A 17,237-nucleotide genomic window follows, 5' to 3' on the forward strand; every position below is an offset into this window, starting at 1 on the left:
GCTGACAGACAAGCCTACACAAATTTTGCTGTCATAATGACCAAGATGAGGAGCACCAAATGAAATTTAGAAAGATAAGATTTGCCATTATTCCACACATTAAACTTTGAAATAATCCCAAAAGCAATCAAAACGGTATTGTCAGTATCCCTTCATACATTTAAAGCGCCATGTATCTTATGCAGCCGAAACAGGCAAGGGAGGCTTGTGCCAATAATCAGTCAGATTGTTTAAACCTTTCCTTTGCCTAATGTGACGCTATCAATGGAAGGTTACGTATAAGGCGGATAATCGGCGCTCAAGGTTTTCCTCGCACAATATGGTAATGGTAACGGAGTCAGTGATTAATGATTCCAGCGCCATATAGGAAGAAGGAAGGAAGAAGGGAGGAAGGTCGAGGGTGCGAAATAAACATCTATGGAACTCATGAAATGCAAATCGCGGGTAGAAACTGCCATCGGTGGGAAGGGTGTTTGTTTTAAGTATTACGAGACCAAACCACCGACAAATCGGTGGCCGATGATAAAGTCACGGGAAAAAGAGTCACAATTTGGCTATGGAAAAAAAGTCACATTAACTTACGGTCATTTGTTTATGTCTTTACGTCAGTCCCCAAAGGGATTGTACTGAACACGCCGCGAAGTTTGATACATACGTGTTAAAATCCTTAGGGATCATTATCTAGGAAAGTTAATGTGACTTTTTTCTTTCCTGTGACTTTTTTTTTTTTTCCCTCGAATTTTTTCTCTTTTATACCCGTGACTTTTTTTTTACCTGGATTCGAAAAATCATCTTACGATTTAAAGGATGTTGATAACAATACTGACAAGATGTCTTTTTGTTACATAATTATGCAAATTTTATTTTTTGCAACACGTATGTTGCAGAGAGCGAAATGTTTTTGGCTTTATTGTTATCGAATATTGCTCCCCGCTGCAGATTTCAATATCTGATTTAGTCTCGATGAAAATAGCTCCTGATTTGTAATTCTATAATATTAATTTAAATGTTGAGCACCTCGTAAAGCTTCAAAATCCAATTTCTGTTTAGGGCTCTAGCATTGTAAAGTATCTATCTTGACATTTGTATGGACTTTGATGTCCGTATTTTTAAGGGGCTCAGATACTATACTGCTCATTGGTTTTACAACTGTTGATTTTCAGTGCATATCTATTTCTTTCTTCCTCATCTCTTTTGTTCTGTTAACTCTCTCCGATCTTCAAGGGTATCAAAGTCAGTTCTTTATATCTTATCTTTACACAAGTACCACGCACACACATGTATGTATTCATTGATATATATATAATATATATATATATATATATATATAGATATATATATATATATATATATATAAATATATATATATATATAATTATATATATGGTATAAATATGTATGTATGTATATACATATATATATATATATATATATATATATATAATATATATATATATAATATATATTATATATATATTATATATATGTATGTATGTATGTATATACATATATATATATATATATATATATATATATATATATATATATATATATTTATATATATATAATATATATGCTAAAAAAATCACAGTAGATGCACGTGACTTCATAAATAAGCGAATACCACGGGAAATGATAGACAGGAATCCAAGCGCTTTCGTCTTTATTCAGACATCGTCAAGGAGCTACTAAAGTACAATCGGAGAGGAAGGCCTCAGGTACAAACAAGATCAGGAATACCAGATGGTTAATTATCAAAAGGGTAAAAATTAAAAGGGATAATCCAGGATTATCGGATATCACACGGTCACAAACTTAAACAGATTCTGATCCTAACCGAAATTACAAAGTATCTTTACAGTCCAAAACATGTAAAAACGAATATATTAATTTTGTTTGCTTATATTTGTCTACAACTTTTTTCATTATGAAAGCATCAAGTTTAAATAAACCAAGACTTAAATTTAGAACATTTCTATTATTTGACTTGATAAAACAAGATTCAATGATATTCCTTTTAACTGTGTCATTGACATGGGAACTAAGGCTTTTGCTTGACTCCAGTTAATAGGATGGTCTAAATCTCTCATATGTACAAATAAGCATTCGATATTTGGCAGTTCTCACAGAATATTGATGTTGCTTAAGACGCTGTGAAAGAGATTTGCCAGTCTGTCCGTAATAGATTTTATCACACTTTTTGCAAGGAATTTCATATATGCAGCCTGGAAGATCTTTAGGAGAATTTTTGATTACTAAACTCTTGACATTAATATTACTGGAAAACAACATTTATGTTAAAAAGCTTTAAAATTCTAGGAATATCTAAAAACCTTTCATCATAAAGTAATTTTTTAGAATGTTATGCTTACTAAATTCAAGTTTGTCATTAGCTGAATAAAATGTTTTTCTAGCTCTTTTCCATGCCACATCTACAAAAGTCCTTCCTTGGGTATTTAAGTTTCAATGCAATATCATAAATAGTTTTAATTTCAGCGTCAATAAACTGCGGGCTACAGACACGTAAAGCCCTTAGGAACATCCCAGAAAAAACAGAGAATTTAACATTTTGATGGTGATTGGAGTAGTAAGAACAAAAGAGGCAATATTAGTTGATTTTCGAAAGACTGAAAAGGTGAAATTTCTATCATTTCTATGGACAGTTACATCAAGAAAATTCAAATTACAATTTCTTTCTTCCTCTACAGTAAATTTTTTTATAGAAGGGACTAAATTATTGAGATTATTAAGGAATTCCTGGAGGTTTTCGTGAACTGGCCAAATACAGAAATATATCATCCACGTATCTAAACCAAATAACTTTTTGGGGCAAAATTCTTGGTAGAGTTTTGTCTCAAAAAAATTCCATGTAAATATTGCTAAGAACAGGAGATAAGGGATTACCCATGGCCATGCCAACTTTTGTACAAAAACTTCCCCATTGAAACAAAATTTACTATCTTTGATACATAACCTTATGAGACTAATGAGATTTTCTACACTTAAGAATGTCATGACGCTCTAATTCCTCTTCCAAATATTCAAGTAAGTCATCTACAGGCACTTTTGTAATAAAGAGACAACATCAAAACTAACCATATTCAAAAATCATAATTCAAATTTAACTATTCAATTTGTTTATAAAATCACATTGTTTTTAACATTCGTGTTGGAAATATTTCCTACCAAAGGAGTAAGAATTTTTACAAGCCATTTAGATAAATTATACGAAACTGAGCCCACTGAACTAATGATTGGTCTGATAGGGTTATTGATTTTATGTGTCTTGACTAAACCATACATGTAAGGTAGGGAGGCGCATTGCGGTGTAAACTGTTTAATTAAATGGTCCAAGCCCTTCAAAATGGATTTAATTTGTTTATTAAAATGGGAGTTAACTGTCTGTGTAGGGTCAGACCTCAGTTTCGTATAAGTATCAGTGTCATTTAGCAATGTCATTATTTTACTTATATAGTCACTTTTATTCATAATTACCACTGCATTAGATTTATCTGCTTTTGTCACCTTCACTGTTTCGTCTTCTTTAATTTTCTTAAAAGCCTGGAGAAATCTCACGGGTACATTAGGGGGAGAAGGTTTACTCATAGCACCATACACAATACCTTCCCTTTACAAATATTGGAGTATTATTCCGATGGCATAGGTTTGTTATTCAAATTTTTCGAAATAACAAAAGGATTTGGAGATGGATTTCGACACAGTCCAGGTTACCATTAAATACACCAAAGCTTAACCCATATCCCAAAGCCGCTGTCGTAGCACTATCCACTGGTTTGTCAGATAAATTAATCATGAAGTTCCACGTTTGGCAATGCTTAGTCCAGTCGCTTTCAGCAATAAGATTTTTCAGCTTGACTTGGAGCTTCCTTTCAAGACGGTTGCAGCACTTTTCTCAATTTTCCATAGCAATAATCCAGCATCCGATTCTTCCAATCGACAGGAACCGTCTGATTAAAGCTATACCGTCTGCTTCTAAGTGTACGGAACGCATCATCTACTTCCACTTTTGTGATGTCGATGTGTTTCTGAAGTATGATGCGTTGAAACTCGTCGAAAGGTCGCTCTGCTAGGCGAAGAATTCTCACTGGTAAAATCGACTTGGCATCACTTGCTCGTTCATGCACCTTCCGTAGAAAGTTGAGTCGGAGTTTCAGTTTGTGACGATGATAAGAGCATTACAGAATGGATGTCACGAATAGAACAAGGCTCGGAAAATTCAAAGAAAAGGCGTAGAAGTTGCGTGTGGTTTCCATTATGCTTAAAAAATCACAGTAGATGCACGTGACTTCATAAATAAGCGAATACCACGGGAAATGATAGACAGGAATCCAAGCGCTTTCGTCTTTATTCAGACATCGTCAAGGAGCTACTAAAGTACAATCGGAGAGGAAGGCCTCAGGTACAAACAAGATCAGGAATACCAGATGGTTAATTATCAAAAGGGTAAAAATTAAAAGGGATAATCCAGGATTATCGGATATCACACGGTCACAAACTTAAACAGATTCTGACCCTAACCGAAATACAAAGTATCTTTACAGTCCAAAAACATGTAAAAAACTGAATATAATTAATTTTGTTGCTTATATTTGTCTACAACTTTTTTCATTATGAAAGCATCAAGTTTAAATAAACCAAGACTTAAATTTAGAACATTTCTATTATTTGACTTGATAAAACTTTTGTACAAAAGTTTGGCATGGCATGGGTAATCCCTTATCTCCTGTTCTTAGCAATATTTACATGGAATTTTTTGAGACAAAACTCTTACCAAGAATTTTGCCCCAAAAAGTTATTTGGTTTAGATACGTGGATGATATATTCTGTATTTGGCCAGTTCACGAAAACCTCCAGGAATTCCTTAATAATCTCAATAATTTAGTCCCTTCTATAAAATTTACTGTAGAGGAAGAAAGAAATTGTAATTTGAATTTTCTTGATGTAACTGTCCATAGAAATGATAGAAATTTCACCTTTTCAGTCTTTCGAAAATCAACTAATATTGCCTCTTTTGTTCATTACTACTCCAACTCACCATCAAAGTGTTAATTCTCTGTTTTTTCTGGGATGTTCCTAAGGGCTTTACGTGTCTGTAGCCCGCAGTTTATTGACGCTGAAATTAAAAACTATTTATGATATTGCATTGAAACTTAAATACCCAAGGACTTTTGTAGATGTGGCATGGAAAAGAGCTAGAAAAACATTTTATTCAGCTAATGACAAACTTGAATTTAGTAAGCATAACATTCTAAAATTACCTTATGATGAAAGGTTTTTAGATATTCCTAGAATTTAAAGCTTTTTAACATAAATGTTGTTTTCAGTAATATTAATGTCAAGAGTTTAGAAATCAAAAATTCTCCTAAAGATCTTCCAGGCTGCATATATGAAATTCCTTGCAAAAAGTGTGATAAAATCTATTACGGACAGACTGGCAAATCTCTTTCACTGCGTCTTAAGCAACATCAATATTCTGTGAGAACTGGGCAAATATCGAATGCATTATTTGTACATATGAGAGTTTAGACCATCCTATTAACTGGAGTCAAGCAAAAGCCTTAGTCCCATGTAATGACACAGTTAAAAGGAATATCATTGAATCTTGTTTTATCAAGTCAAATAATAGAAATGTTCTAAATGTAAGTCTTGGTTTATTTAAACTTGATGCTTTCATAATGAAAAAAGTTGTAGACAAATATAAGGCAACAAAATTAATATATTCAGTTTTTACATGTTTTTGGACTGTAAAGATACTTTGTAATTTCGGTTAGGGTCAGAATCTGTTTTAGTTTGTGACCGTGTGATATCCGATAATCCTGGATTATCCCTTTTAATTTTACCCTTTTGATAAATTAACCATCTGGTATTCCTGATCTTGTTTGTACCTGAGGCCTTCCTCTCCGATTGTACTTTAGTAGCTCCTTGACGATGTCTGAATAAAGACGAAAGCGCTTGGATTCCTGTCTATCATTTCCCGTTGTATTCGCTATATATATATATAGATATATAATATATATATATATATATATATTATATATAATATGATATGATAATATATATATATATATATATAGATATATAATATAATATATATATATATATATATGATTGTATATATATAATATATATATATATATATATATATAATATATGATATATATATATATGTATTTATACATATATATAATACATATATATATAATATATATATATATATATATATATATATATACTATATATATATATATATATATATATATACGTGTGTATATATACCACGCAAACACACAAAAAAAAAAATCATATGTATTATTATATATATATATATATATATATATATATATATATATATATATATATATATACTATATATATATATATAGCGGTAGGGTTTAAATGGCGACATCTGTTTTCATATGGGCGTTTATTTAATGCAACGTTTCAGGGACCAGCCCATTTTCAGCTGAAAATTACAATGATAAAATAAAATTAAAATAATTACTCATCTAAAAAAGCATACAATTACAATACTTAAAGCATATTAAAAGACACCAACTAAACGCAAGTACCATTTCCAGTAGAGGAAGGAAGACGAGTGACTAAAAAAACAAAAACAAAACACGAAGGCATCTCTGTTGTTTACGCCAGGTACAGAGGCGTGGAGGCAGTTTGGTTGTTCAGTTTTGGAACTCACACCCCTATGGCAATCTATTCGGACCTTAAGAAGTCTTCTTGAGGCTCCGATATATTTTTCCTAGATCACATCTAGGACAAATATATAATAGACAATATTAGACAATAATAATAAAATATTAGATAATAATAATAAAAATAGACAATAATATTGTCTATTTATATACTTGTCCTAGATGTGATCTAGGAAAATATATCAGAGCCTCAAAAAGACTTCTTAAGGTCCGAATAGATTGCCATAGGGGGGTGAGTTTTCCGCACTGGAGTCAAATTATCATCTCCTGAATTTTCCAGCATCCGTGACCACACAAAGAAATGCAGTCAATATTGAATATAAAAACTTAAAGATCCTTTCAAAAGCGTCTCTCCGCAGCAGTTAGGGGTCGGGGTTCGAATCGCTCTTTATAAAGACGATTGTTCCAAACTGAACAACCAAACTGCCTCTACCCCTCTGTACCTGACGTTAACACAGAGATGCCTTCGTGTTTTGTTTTTGTTTTTTTAGTCACTCGTCTTCCTTCCTCTACTGGAAATGGTACTTGCGTTTAGGTTGGTGTTCTTTTAATATGCTTTAAGTATTGTAATTGAATGTTTTTTTAGATGAGTAATTATTTTAATTTTATTTTATTATTGTAATTTCAGCATGAAAATGGGGCTGGTCCCTGAAACGTTGCCTAAGTAAACGCCCATATGAAACAGATGTCTCCATTTAAACCCTTACCGCCATGTATCCCGTCTGAAGCTTCCCCTTCGGTTGACATATATATATATATATATATATATATATATATATATATATATATATATTTATATATCATATATATATATATTATATATATATATATATATTATATATATATATATATATATATATATAATATATGTATGAGTGTGTGTGTATTATATATATGTATGGTATATATATATATATATATATATATATATATATATATATATATATATATATATATATGTGTGTGTGTGTGTGTGTATTTATGTATGTACGCTATATATATATACACACACACACACACACACACATATATATATATATATATATATAATATATATACAAAATTGAGGCAATTGTAAATGCATTGTATAAGAAACTTTAATCAAGTATAATAATGCAATTGATGATATCGCTATCAACGGCTGTATATAAACTTATGCGTTATTTCAGCTATAAAAGGTTCTTTACATGAGTAAGAACTTCTATACTCATTTAAAAAAAAACACTAACCCTTAGAAAATTTTTTTTTTATAGTCTTGTTGTAATGGATCTTCTCCGTTACGATCTCTACAGGCCTTGATTGGAATGTTCAGAAATGCGTTTTTTTTTTTTTTTGAATTGCAAAATTTCATCCCTGACATTTCAAACGAAAATCTTGACCGTGAAGAATTTCCTTTTATATGTATCCAGACCTTTTCTGTTATATTATTTGTCGTCCAGTAATACTCAGCCTCGAGAATTGGGATGAATTGATTTTTTTATTAAGTATTTTGATAGAACTCTTCATAGCTTAGCAAAGACATTTAATTGACTTGAATTTAATCATTGACAAATATGGAGATTCTGCTTACGCAAATCTCTCTCAACAACTCACAAGTGCAAAGTGAGAAAGACTTTTCCTCCTATACGATAAGTACAGACTTTAATTTAAAGATCAACGAAGCATCCCGGAGGTTTGGTACATATTTTTATCTCTTTGTTTTTGGTTCTTTGGTTTACTAGTCTTCTTTCTTAAAGTAATTTCTCCATAATGGTAGGTTCCATGTCCAATAACAAGACGAGATCCGACCCCCATCTTACTCGGGACGTGTGCAAGGTTTTCCCCTAACGCATAGCCTCTAAATTCAGTACAAATAAATCAAAACTTGCTAAAATCTACAGACAAATAGAGCCTTATTTCACAAAAAAAATTAAAATAAATGCATGATTTTTTATTGGAATTTATTTTTCCGTACTGTTTAACATGCAAATAATTTGTATTTTACATTTGCATTCTAATAAATAAATCACAAATATCCTATCCTAAAAATTCCTGTATCCTTAACTCAATGCGAAACACCTTTTTGAGAACTTTTTAGGCTCTTCCATAGACTTTCCCACCCCCCAACAAGAAGAACAACAACATAAAAGTAGTTTGTAGGCTTACTCCCTGAGTCAGCGAAAATCACATTTCATTTTTCAGAATTGAACGTGATCTAAACATTCCCTGAATCCTTCCAGTTACTCCTATCCTTGACAAAGCTTTAATAAAACCGAAATTTCCAAATGCTTCAGTGGTATTCTTGAACCTCCCAGGTAAGCCAAATAAACCGCCAAGTAATATTTGAGAGCACATTATCACTTTATCTACCAGATGTTTGGTTGAGCCAAGTTGTGAGATTCATAAACAGCATCTAATAGTTGAAGCTTGTTATATTGTCAATATTTGTTCAGAGAGAGAGAGAGAGAGAGAGAGAGAGAGAGAGATAAGTAGATAGATAGATAGATAGAAGATAGATAGAGAGAGAGGGAGAAAGAGAAGTAACCAAGCTGGAAATTTAGTTAACCGCCTCGCCGCCGAATCCCGGTTATATTAACTGTTCCATAGCAGAAATATAATAAAGAGATTGTGAATAGTTTCTTTCATATAATCTTAGGATATGTTTATATTTTGAAGGTATATAGTTTATAATTACAGTAGCAATGATTCATTATACACACACATACACACACATATACATACAATAACATATACAATAGAATAGTATAATTTATATATATATATATATATATATATAATATATAATATAAATATATATATATAGCTATATACGCATATATATATATATAAAAAGAAATATATATATATATATATATATAATATATATATATATTATATATATGATATATATATAGATATATTATATATATTATATTTATATATATATATATATATGTGTGTGTGTGTATATATATATAGATATATAGATATATATATATATATATATATATATATATATATATATATAATATATATACTATATATATACATACATATATATATATATATATATATATAATATATATATATATATATATATATATATATATATATATCAATAGAGGGATCCACAGTAATATCCTTGTTTATCTAGATATATGTTTATACAAAGCTTAAAGCTTTCGTCCATCCTCCTGTGGACTTGATCACTAAGCAAATGAGACATGTATTGGTGAAGAATTCCAAATAAACATAAACAAACAGACAAAGAACATTAACAAGGTTAAAAAATTCGAACAAGTCATTGGGTCGTTTTGGCCGCCTTTCCATAATTCGCTGTGATCTACGAGGCGGGACAAAGCGCCGGTCTTCTTCCTGAATGACATCTTGACGGTCGTTAACCAAAAGGTGGTTTGTAGATTAGGCTCTTGAACGGGCGAAACCAAACACCGATGTTGGAGTCTATGCTATAGGATGTAAAAATTGTGACAAATGCTATATTGGTGAAAGCGGTCGTTCTCTGGACCAGAGGAAACGTGAACATGTTGCAGCTTGCGTTTGGGCAACGTTTACAGCGCCATTGCCAAGCATACTTGGGATTCCGATCATGCCATCGACTTCAGGGAGGGAAAGTTATTTATAAGAGTGCGGATAGGACCACTAGGAGAATTGTGGAAGGAGCTCTCATCACTTTGAATGACACTTTTGAGGGGAATACTGGCATACAGAACATTTACTTTTGAGTGAAGAAATTTGCAAAAGGGCCAGAATAAAGAACTTCAGAAATGTGTACAGCCTCCTTCAATCTGATAATGTAAATAACCATCCTTCGCCCGTTTCAAGAGCCTAATCTACAAACCACCTTTTTGGTTAACGACCGTCAAGATGTCATTCAGGAAGAAGACCGGCGCTTTGTCCCGCCTCGTAGATCACAGCGAATTATGGAAAGGCAAACGACCCAATGACTTGTTCGAATTTTTTTAACCTTGTTATGTTCTTTGTCTGTTTGTTTATGTTTATTTGGAATTACTTCACCAATACAATTCTCATTTGCTTAGTGAATCAAGTCCACAGGAGGATGGGGGAACCGGGGGGGGAAAAGCTTTTAAGCTTTTGTATAAAAACATATTATATCTAGATAAACAAGGATATTACTGTGGATCCCTCTATTGTTTTCTTAGAAGCACGATACAGTGTTTTTTTATATTATATATATATATATATATACAAATATATATATATAGCTATTATATATATATATATATATATATATATAGATATTATATAGAATAGATAGTATATATATATATATATATATGTATATATATATATAGATATATATGTATGTATCTATATATATATATATATATATATATATTATCTATCTATATATATATATATATACTATATATATATAATATATATATAAGATCTATATATATCTATATTATCTATCTGTGTATATATATATAATATATATACATATATATATATATATATATATAGATATATATATATATATATATATATATATATATATATATATATATATATATGTTATATATATAATATATATATATATATCTACTATATATATAATTTAAATATATTATAATATATATAATATATTATATAAGATATATATATCCCCCCCCTATATATATCTATTCTGTGGTATATATATAGTATATATATATTTTATATTAGATATATAATAGAGTATATATATTAGATTATATATTATATATATATATCTAATATAATATGTATCATATCTATAAGATAAGTTTATATATATATACTTCATCTATTATATATATATATCTATATATATATATATATATTCTATTTCCTATCTATATATATCTATATATCTCATATTATATATATCTATATAATGATAATAGTATATATATATAATATATTTCTATATGTATAATATATATAGATTATATATATATAATATATATATATCTATATAGATTATCTAATATATAATAAATATATCTATATATATATTATATATATATATATATTATATATATGGATAATATATAGTATATATTCTATATATATATATATATATATATATATATATATATATATATATATATATATATATATATCTATCTTGTATATATATATATATATATATATATATATCTATATAATATATATATATATATATATAGATTATATATATATATCTATATATACATTATATAGATATATATATAGGATGATATATCTATATATATATATATCATATATATATATATATATATATATATATATATATATATATAGATATATATAGTATATCTATATCTATATAATATATATATATAGATATATATATCTATATATATTATATATCTATATATATATATCTATAGTATATCTATCTATATATATATATATATATATATAGATCTATATATATATAGATATATATCTATATATATATATATACTATATATATATAATATAATCTATATATATATATATATATAGGTATAGATATAGATATATATATCATCTATATATATATCTAATTATATATATAATATATTATATATATATATATCTATATATATATATATCTATATATATATATATATATATATATATATATAGATATCTATATATATACATATATATATATATATATATATCTATATATATATAAATAATATCTATATATATATATTATATCTATATATCTATATATATTTCTTATAGACCCTATATATAATATATATCATATATATATATCTATATATTATATATATATCTATTATATATATATATATATATAGATATATATCTAGATATATATATATATATATATACATATACTATAAATATATATATATATATCTTAGATATATATCTAAATATATACATATATATATACTATATCTATATATATCTCTCTTATATATTATCTAATATATATATATATAATATATATCTATATCTAATAATCTATATCTAAATATATATACCATATATATATATATATATATTAGTTTTACTATATATATATATTATAATATAGCTATAGTATATCTATATATACAATATATATATATATATATTTTTCTATATATATATATATTATATATCAATATATCTCTATATATATATATGCATATATATCTATAATTATATCTATATATATAGAATATATATTATATATATCTCTACTTTATATTATATTATATATATATATATATATCTTAATATATATCTATATATACATATTATCTATCATGTTATATATATATATATATATATATATATATCTATATATATCTAGATATTATATATCTATCATATTATATACATATATATATATATATATATATATATCATATAGATCTATATATATCTATCTATATATATGCTACATATATATATATCTATCTCTATATATATATATCTAATTTCATATATCTTTTTATTTATATATATATATAGGTCTATATTATATAATATATTATATATATATTATATATAATACATATAACTCTATAATACTATCTCTGTATCTATCTAGATTGCTATCTAACATATTATATTATATATATATATATATACAATATATATACTATATCATATATAGTTCTACCTCTATATATATATATATTCCCTATTATCTATATCTTCTTCTATCATCTCATATATATATCTTCCCTTATCATTATATATTATGTAGCTCTATCATATATAGTATATATATATATTTCTATTCATATATCTTCTCCTCTGTCTTCTTCTATATATATACTCTATAATATATTCTATATATATTTCCGCTCTATATAGACTCTATATATATATATCTCTCTCTCTCGATTATATGCTGGTTTCCTATCTATCTATAATATATATCCTATCTATATATATATATATATATATATCTATATATATCTATATATCTTATAGTTATTATGTATGTCATCTAGGCTTATTAATCATCTATAGCTATTTATATTCTATATATATATATATATATGTATCTATAGTTCTATCAACATATATTACTATGATCTATATAGATAATATATAGTTCTAAATATATATAATATATTTATATATAATTATTCAATATCCTATATAAGTATATATATATATCTATAATACTATAAGATTTTCCCTATTGTTTCCCGTATTTCACTTTCGCTAGTAAAGAAGGGGACTATTACTTTCATTATGAATCAACATTGGATAAAATTGCAAAAACTCGCTGATCGACAATGGATTGTCGACGAAAAAAAAAAAATTTCAAAGATTCTGAGAATTCCATAAAACAGAGAGAACTCGTGTCCGTCGTCAGAGGCTGGTTCCTTGTGCTGGCCAGAAGGCCTCTGGAGAGAAGGAGACGAAAGTTTTGGGAATTTAGATGGGGAGCTGTCAGCTGCATTCCCGTATATACAAGGCCTCCATTTGCTCGAAAGTTTTATGTCTTTAAAGGCCGGAATAACTGTGTTCTTTTTATTTCATCACGCTTTCGGCATTTTAATTTGTACGTTTCCTATTGGCCACAAAAGCGATCTGATACGCAGTTTCTTTACTCAGTGCTTTCGCAGTGTTTTGTGGTCTTACGTGATTTGTTCGTTTTTTTTTTTTTTTGCCCCTATTTGTCTCTCGTCCCCATACTTTTTTATTTTACAACTTTCGAAAAATGAACAATTTGAGAACAAACCACCACTTTTACTGTGGGTTGCAAATAACAATGAATTATCGCAAGTTACAAAATAAGTAATTAGGTGACTAGAAGCGTTTTTTGTGTGGGTCTTTCATTCCTTTTCATCTTTATCCTCCTTGCTAATAAATAATTTATTTTCCAGTGTTATATGCTCTTCAATGGAACAGAAGAAATTTACCAAGAAGCAATGAGATATGATGGCTTTGAAATATTTTTCATTTAACCGAGTTTTCGAGGTATCTCGCTTCTGATATGTAAAGAACGAAGTTAACCATGAAAAAGAGTAACTCATATAAATGACCTTTAGGTCTTTAGAAAGACCTATAAACTAAACAACTTGAAAAAATTACTCAGCCTCATCTGTGATGGACCAAATTGACATTATCTACCGTTTCACCATTAGGCAACTAATAGATGATGGTCGATTGGTCACTCTCCCTTAGAAAACGACTGAACTGCTTCCTCGACTTATCATTCTGAACATATTCTTAAAAAAAATTAACACTTCACTCTATAGATGTTAAGGGTAGGCTCCACTTTGGGGGGTGCCGATCGTAAAAAATATTTGCCAAAAATACACTAATCAGACAGGCTAATGAAATTTTCAGGCATTATTAGCACTATAATAATGCATATTCCCTGTGAGTTTTATCATCCTACAGGGAAAATTAATGATTTTATGAAAAGAAATGTGAAAAAACAGAAATTCCGGCCCCTCGTAACTGACGTTATTTGGTGATTGGTGAGAAACTACAGTCTTGAATAGAAATTCGGTCTGACAGAATGTTGGTATATCCACCTGGAACATGCACAAAAAAAAATTATCAAAATAGAACAGTAATAAGCACGTAATAACAAAAAAAAGAGCAACAACTTTGTAAGTTCAGCGAAAGCCCTGCCGAATATCAGACTATAGCTATAAGAAATATTCAGGAAAAATTCAAATCTCGATTTAGGGCACAAAACCTTTTGAGAGTTTGTAGCTATTATATCACTTGATAGCCTAAAACATCTAAAAATTATATTGTTTAGGACAATCAAAGAAAAAACGACCCCCACCCTTTTTTTTTTTTTTTTTTTTTTTTTTTTTTTTTTTTTTTTTTTGAGGTGGGTTTTCTTTGATTGTCCTAAATAATATAATTTTTAGATGTTTTAGGCTATCAAGTGACATAATAACTACAAACTCTCAAAAGGTTTTGTCCCTAAATCGAGATTTGAATTTTTCCTGAATATTTCTTCCTAGCTATAGTCTGATTTTTCGGCTGGCTTTCGCTGAACTTACAAAGTTGTTGCTCTTTTTTTTGTTATACGTGCTTATTTACTGTTCTATTTTGATAATTTTTTTTTGTGCATGTTCCAGGTGGATTATACCAACATTCTGTCAGACCGAATTTTTTATTCAAGACTGTAGTTTCTCACCAATCACCAAATAACCTTCAGTACGATGGGCCGGAATTTCCGTTTTTTCACATTTTTTTTTCATAAAATCATTAATTTTCCCTGTAGGATGATAAAACTCACAGGGAATATGCATTATTATAGTGCTAATAATGCCTGAAAATTTCATTAGCCTGTCTTGATTAGTGTATTTTTGGCAAATATTTTTTACGATCGGCAGCCCCCCAAAGTGGAGCCTACCCTTAAGAAAACTCTTGATAATTTTGCTTACTGGGGTGGAGAGCCTGGTGTTTTCTTCCCTTTGGTTTTTATAAAAGTTTCTAGTTTGTTGTCTCTCAAAATTATTAGATTCTATAGATCTTTAGGTTAACATAGTTTCTTTGCAAATGAGCTCACGCTTAGTAATAACGTGCCTGCTCCAAATAATGGCATATCTAGAGACTGCCATAACTACAAGTTATTTTCTGTTCTCACTGTGATTTCCAAAGTTGCAAGAAAACTTATTTTTAAGCTAATATATAAGTGTGTGCGATCTAAACGATTGTTAGCTGATAGTTAATAGCAAGCAGTTAGGTACCTGAGATGCTCTTTTAGATTTAACATGTCATATGTAAGAGAAATATAATAAGGGGTAAGACTATACAGTAATTCAAATAGATTTTAGTGATGCTTTCGATTTAGCAAATCACAAGGCACTTATTTATAAACTTCAGAATCTTAGAGTGAGTGGATATGTTTTAGATTTACTTTAAGTTTGTCTTATGGGCAGCAGCGAGTTGCTGTTGCTATTGATACGATCCTTAGCGAACGAAGACCAATTGTGTCTAGACTGTAGACTGGGGTTCCACAGGGTAGTGTCTTGGTCCAATGTTATTTTTAGCGTAAGCAAGTTATACGCTTGTTGGCCTGAAATACAAGATTGTTCACTGTGCTGATGATGCAACATTTGCGGGTGTAGCAAAGTCCCTACTTATGAGATAAAGCTGTCTTTAGTCTCAGTCGTACCACGGAGCGGATTAGAGAAATGGTGTATTCGGTTAGGTATGAGGCTGAACTCCAGTAAAACGAAAACACTATTGATTAACAGATCTCGTACAAATTTTCAAACCCATCCTCCCCTTCAGGTGGAACGAGTCTGAAGCTCAACATTCTTTGAGTAACTTTTGACTCACGTTTCACTTTTGGGAAACGTCCAATGAAAGTGTCAGCAAATGTCTCACGACTGTTAGGTATTGCACGCAAGGCCTCATATATTTAGAACAGTGATAAATCAATGCAACCTGTATTAGGTCATTTGTCCTTCCTTTCCTTGAAACTTTCCTAGAAACGTTTGCTTCTGTCAGGGGCAGGTTGCGGTTGCCTCATGTTAGCAGTTATGACTGAAACTATTGACTGACAGTCTCTTGTTTGTCAATTTT

Source organism: Macrobrachium nipponense, chromosome 5, assembly GCF_015104395.2.
Source record: "Macrobrachium nipponense isolate FS-2020 chromosome 5, ASM1510439v2, whole genome shotgun sequence".
Classification (NCBI taxonomy): domain Eukaryota; kingdom Metazoa; phylum Arthropoda; class Malacostraca; order Decapoda; family Palaemonidae; genus Macrobrachium; species Macrobrachium nipponense.